Genomic DNA, 5,836 nt, shown 5'->3' on the forward strand with positions numbered 1-5,836 from the left:
AGCAACCCCCAAAACCCCCCAGGATCCAATTAGAGATGAATCTGTTGATTTTTCGAAAATCTATTCCACCATCTGTTGAATTTTGAAATTCTGATAGTGGATTCGGTTTCTATAGAATACTGTAGAATATCCTGTTTGGTCAAAACCATAATTATGACACTTTTTTTTGTGTGGCTGTGTAATTAATACCATAATTTTCTCTTAAACAGGAGGTTCCTTCAATTAATTTGTAGCTTTTTTGGATGGCAATTACAGCAACTGATTGATTTTCACAGGAAAATAACAAATTTTAAGTAATTTCAATAACGGACAGTGAAAGGCGCAAAGATGTACCGGATTCCTTGAAAACCATTGACATTAGATTATTCTCTTTATATAACTAATTATTTATCAGTACCAACATTTTTTTTTTCAAATTATCTGTAAAAGTTTCACTCCTTACTTTGTTCTTATAGTTTTTCTATCGGTTCTTTTCTTTTACTTATATGTTTAATTTTTTTCATGGTCCCAATTTTTTAATACAAGTTACAAAACTGATGGGATTAGAATCTTTGATGACTACTTTTTCAACTTTGATTAACATTTTAATTCTTGCGAATAACTTTTCAAATTTAAATCATGAACTGATAAATATCTTTTGTGACTTTCCCGAGTTTTCTGAAGTGATTTCCTTGACTGCTTCGACGTCGACCCCACGGCTTCTGTTTATTTTCTCCAGAACCACGAGCGGAGATTGATGGGACGTCGAAAAAATAAATTGAAGGTAAGTAAATTCCCATTCAGCCAGAATTAACCACACATTCATGTTTCTGATGTGCAGCTCACTCAATGTGTCGCCCCTCTGTACTCGCAGATTTGTTTGCGGCCGCCTAATAAATTGCACTTTTTTGCGGACCTAATTCTTTTCTATTTAAATTCATTGAGCTCCTTTCTGGGCTCGCGATCGTTATTTCTCAGCGTCCAAGTAACTTTTTGCGTTAGGAAAGAAATGTACTGAGCAAATATGTTCAGGGTGTCCCATAATTGGAATACCAAGTTCTTCAATAGATCGTACATTCGAAACTAAGAAATGAAGTTCGAAAACATAGACTCGAATATGCTTCTTTAGAGAGGTATGTACCTACCTGTTGAAAATGTCTGCATCTCGCTGAGAATATTGATTAAAAGGTCTTTTCAGAGGTCCAATAGAGACTTATTTTCAAACACAGAAATTAGTGAAGAACCCTTTAGTGACACCTCAATATAGGAATTTACCAAGGTGCACACTTACTCTATGAAAGAATTTTAGACACTGGAGTTCGCGAATCTTTTTTTTTATTATACCCTTATTAGATTCAATCAACAAAAATTCCTATAAAAGTGTTTAATTAGCATTAGTAGCATTTTTCTTTGACTTTTAATTCAGTAACTGGAAACTAAACTTTTAAAAGTACAATGTTTTTTCGAGTGTTATGCTGTGAACTATGTACCTGGTCGCCGCCAATTACAGACTTACATTGCACCTCCTTATCCTTAGGAATTTTTCACTTACCTTTGTTGTTCTCGGGCTAGACTCTGAGGGGGCGGACCTTCTATCAGAACTCCTAGGCCCGCTCTGATGTTCATATCGGTTCTTTTGTTGGTTCTAAGGCCATTACGAACGGAACCAGACAGTGGTGGTCCTCTGAGATGTTCTGTAGTGGCTTCTATAACTGGTCACATTCAAGGCTTCCAAACGTTGAGCCGTTCTTCACTGTCGGCATCGTCAGTGGTGTTCTGCAAAGTTTCGCCGTTACTGTTCAGTTTAGATAAATAGCTCAGACATATAGTCCCTACAAGGAACCATTTGTGGTAAAAGCAATTATCTCTTGGTTTTGGAGGTTGAAGAAATTTTCTAAAACCTCTTAGAAGCCGAATTCGCCATTTTCTCTAACAACACTAACTTTGCTGAAGGCATCCGAAATCTCTCTAAATCAAATAGGGTGTCAATTTGAAGGGTAACGACTCTGAAAAGGTGTTTCCGAGTACTTTTGAAGTTGTCCGAGAAGTCCCGGACGACATATCAGTTGTGTGGTTAACCGCACACCGAAGAAAAGACTGGTGATAAGGAAGGTTTAATCTTGGAGCTTCGTACATTTCTTCTAGAAGTTGAAGGAATCATCATTTTCGACTAATTGAAAACAGGTCTTCCTGAACGGAAGTGACACCACCTGAACCGTCTGCTGCGTCGTCGAAATTGCAATAAATTTTTATGTGGTGAACCAAATCAAATAAAAAATTTGGATGGAATTTCTGATCTTGCATCGTTCTTAGAAAAAGTTTAGCAAGTACAAGAAGAATGTGTTATTTCGGATACCCAATTAATCAAACGCTTGCCAGCCGTATAGCAAAATAGAGCTAACCAATGGTACATGAACTGTAAGTAACAACGGTTCACCTATATTTATGTGGTTCAATATGTTAAACGGAACATGTTAACAGCGTATTAGAACTACTTCAATCAGTTTATGAGTTTGAGAAAATTCAACTTGACTTGGAGGAATCAAATAGATTCAAAAAGGAAGTTTACCTGTTAAGAACGAGATGAACGATCTACTGGACTGGGGATGTGGGGATCGAAACCATCTACAGGTCAATTGTAGCCGATCTCCTAAACCGAGTTGTCCTCACTGTGGCCATGAGAGAACACAGTCGAGGTACTGCCTCTGTACCAAAGTATGTGACCAAGGAAACGAAGTCAAGTCTGGTCTCGACAGAGGCTAGTCCAGTACCTATGTAATAAGACATGTAATCCCAAGATACTATAAACACTTATTTAATAGGCCCATTATGTCTCGATCCACTGCTGGAAACCTTTACGTAATAGTATTCCAAGACCGCTTCACAAAATGGGTAGAAGTACAACTATTGAGGAAAGCATAAGCCTCAACCGTGGTAAAAGCTCTCCATGAAATAGTAATTATCCGTTATGGCTGCCCACAGATCTTGATTTCGGACAAATGGTACTCAATATACAGGTCAGGAAATGAGGAACTTTATGTCAGAACTGGGAATTCGACACCGATTAACCCCACAGTACTGTTCACAAGCGACTCTCGTAGAGCGGACCAATATTGTACTTGGGACGATTATTGGTTAATTCTGATGGGGAAATCAATGACATTGGGAGACATACACATAAACAGGGCCCGTCATGAGTCTATGGAGTACTCGGCGTAATATTAATTTGAAAAAAAACTCCTATTTCGATAGGAAACCAGCTCCTAGGAAGACCTTCAACCGAGAGTCGCATGGAAAACCGAACCGAACAGTTACAGCAAATGAAAGAAGTTTTCGCTTTAGTACAACTCAACTGGGGTTGAGCCTTTACATGTGGATGGAACGAGAATATTACCTGCCCTCGGCGGCCAAAATATTAGCAACGAAATTGACTCCTGAATATACAGGACCTTACCTAGTGATGAAAGGCAAATCCCTAGTAATCTGAATGGCCAAACCACTTCTTTCTCGGATATGAATTCGAGGTCCCTTATATGAAAAAGGACCTGCGAAGAGCAGGCATTGAGGTTTATTGTTTCAGATCATTATGGGCCCCATCATGTCAACAAACTCGGGACTGCGAGAACGCCTGGCCTATAACTATTCGGAAGCAGTCCAGTATAGCTCAACATGGGCCGACTCTTTAGTTCGCAGAAGGAACATCATGATATGTGACATAGATCGTGGCCAATAGAGTCATGAAATGCGTATATCATCTGTTCTACCCCTGTTGGTCTTTAATCTGAAAAATGCAGTTACTGGGAAACGTATGCCTCGGATTCATATAAAGGATCTCAATCCAGCAGATTAAGATATGGTTTTGTTCCAGATCAGAGGACTGCGGGAAATCTTGGTCAAACTATTCGGCAGCAGTCCGGCCGAGGCTACGACTTTCATATTCAGCAACTTTTTTTTAAAAAGTTAGGATGAAATGAGTATTTTTAATACTAGGGATATCAGTGCTGATATCCAGTTTATGAACTAAGTCAACGAAAAATGTTGCTGATGTGACCATCAGGCTGGAGAATTTGAAAAAGTTTGGAATTTTGATTTTGACGAATTAGTGGGAATCCTATTTACATTTTATAAATCCAGAGGCAACTTTGGGAATCTTAATATCGGAGGTTACTTTACCTTTCTCTTATAATTCTGATGGGAACCGATGAGTTATGGCCAACCCTAGGACGTATCCTGGGAAATTTACGAAACAGATAGGTATACGCCACAAAAGAATCAATCAGGGTAGATGAGAACTAGACCGGGCCGCGGTGCGATCGTCAGCCGGCGAGAATGTATTTATGAGAGGTGATTACAGGCCGCGTATGATTTACGAAGACGGAGGGACGCCATCTTAGAGCCCCCTTGATATACGGCCGTGCGGCACGCCACCTGACAAATCCTAATCACTAATCAAAGTGCACAAACCCGATTTTCCTCCACCGGTTAATAGCCCTGCCGAGATTTATTGGCTATTTACGGAGAACTGTACAAGAGTTCCCGGTTTCTTTCCTTAATGGGATGGCTACGGGGTGTCCCCGATTCGCCCGGGAAAGTTTGAAATATGGACTGTGAAAGAAGCGGACGTAAGACAATTTTGTTTGCTTATTTCGAAATTGAAAAAGTAACAATCAGTAAGTTTAGGGGTAATAGTTACAGGTTATATACAATTTACATTACTCATTTATCAATAACTGTTACCCCGTAAATGCAGAATAAGTAGGCTGACAATCCTAAACTATAAAAAAATCGGTATGAGTGAAAGTAATAAAGGTAGGGTGTGAATCCATTGAGTGAAATTATTGAGTACTTTCACTCAAAGGTACCCGTTAAATAGATTCTGCATAGATTCTAAACTCGTATTTGGTGTACTTGTAAGTAAATCGGAATAAATGTCCTCGTTACTGAGTTGACCCCACCCTATTCTGTGATTGTCGTGCATTGTCTTTGTCTATTCCCATCGTCCTCCATTAGGTCATCGCGTGGTGTGGTGTATGGCGTGTAGTGCTGGACATGTATTTGTTTATTCGGTTATTTTGCTGACAATTGTGTTTAATTGCAGTGTTTTGATTACAAATTAAAAACAATAATATATTGAGTATTGAGTTGAGTGAGAATGTAAACTATGTCTCAGTAAAATACTCAATAATAGTTAAATTTAGAGAAAAAATGGTTTTACGTACTCAGAATAGAGTCAAAAGTCACTCACTTGATAGTTAGCAGAAACTTGGATTTGAGTAAAATTCACTGACTTCTGTTGCAATACTTCATAAAATTTTAGTTGTACTCATACTAATAGAGTGAAAATTTCACTCAATAAGGTGTGGTGGACAGAATTTTATAATTTATTAGTGAAATTGGGTAAATTTTTTTTACAGTGTAAGTTCCACTAAGGCCTCATATATGATGACGTCGGTACGTGCATTATTAGCGTCATCTAATTATTGCTCGGAAACTACTAATATTACTAGATTAATTGAATTGTAAAGTATCTCCACTAAATATAATAACCACACTGAAAGGAAATTAAACCACATTGTTGTCACAAGAATCTGAAATTTGTGAATTATTCGCCACTTCTGTTCTTCTATCTAAAAATAAGTCATGTTAAATCTACTTACCTATCTAATTCTCCATTTTATATTGTGTTGCTCCAATTAAGATAACTAGTTTTTATTTTTATGTTTGTGTATTTCTATGTATTATGTAGTGTTGAGCGCCAGAGGAAATATTATAAATTTTGACTATGAATTTAGAAAATATAATTTTATTACTTACCAGGCTAGCTTTCTTATTTGATATCACTCAATTTGATTTTTTT

Source organism: Anoplophora glabripennis, unplaced genomic scaffold (genome assembly GCF_000390285.2).
Source record: "Anoplophora glabripennis isolate ALB-LARVAE unplaced genomic scaffold, Agla_2.0 scaffold95, whole genome shotgun sequence".
NCBI classification, from domain to species: Eukaryota; Metazoa; Arthropoda; class Insecta; order Coleoptera; family Cerambycidae; genus Anoplophora; species Anoplophora glabripennis.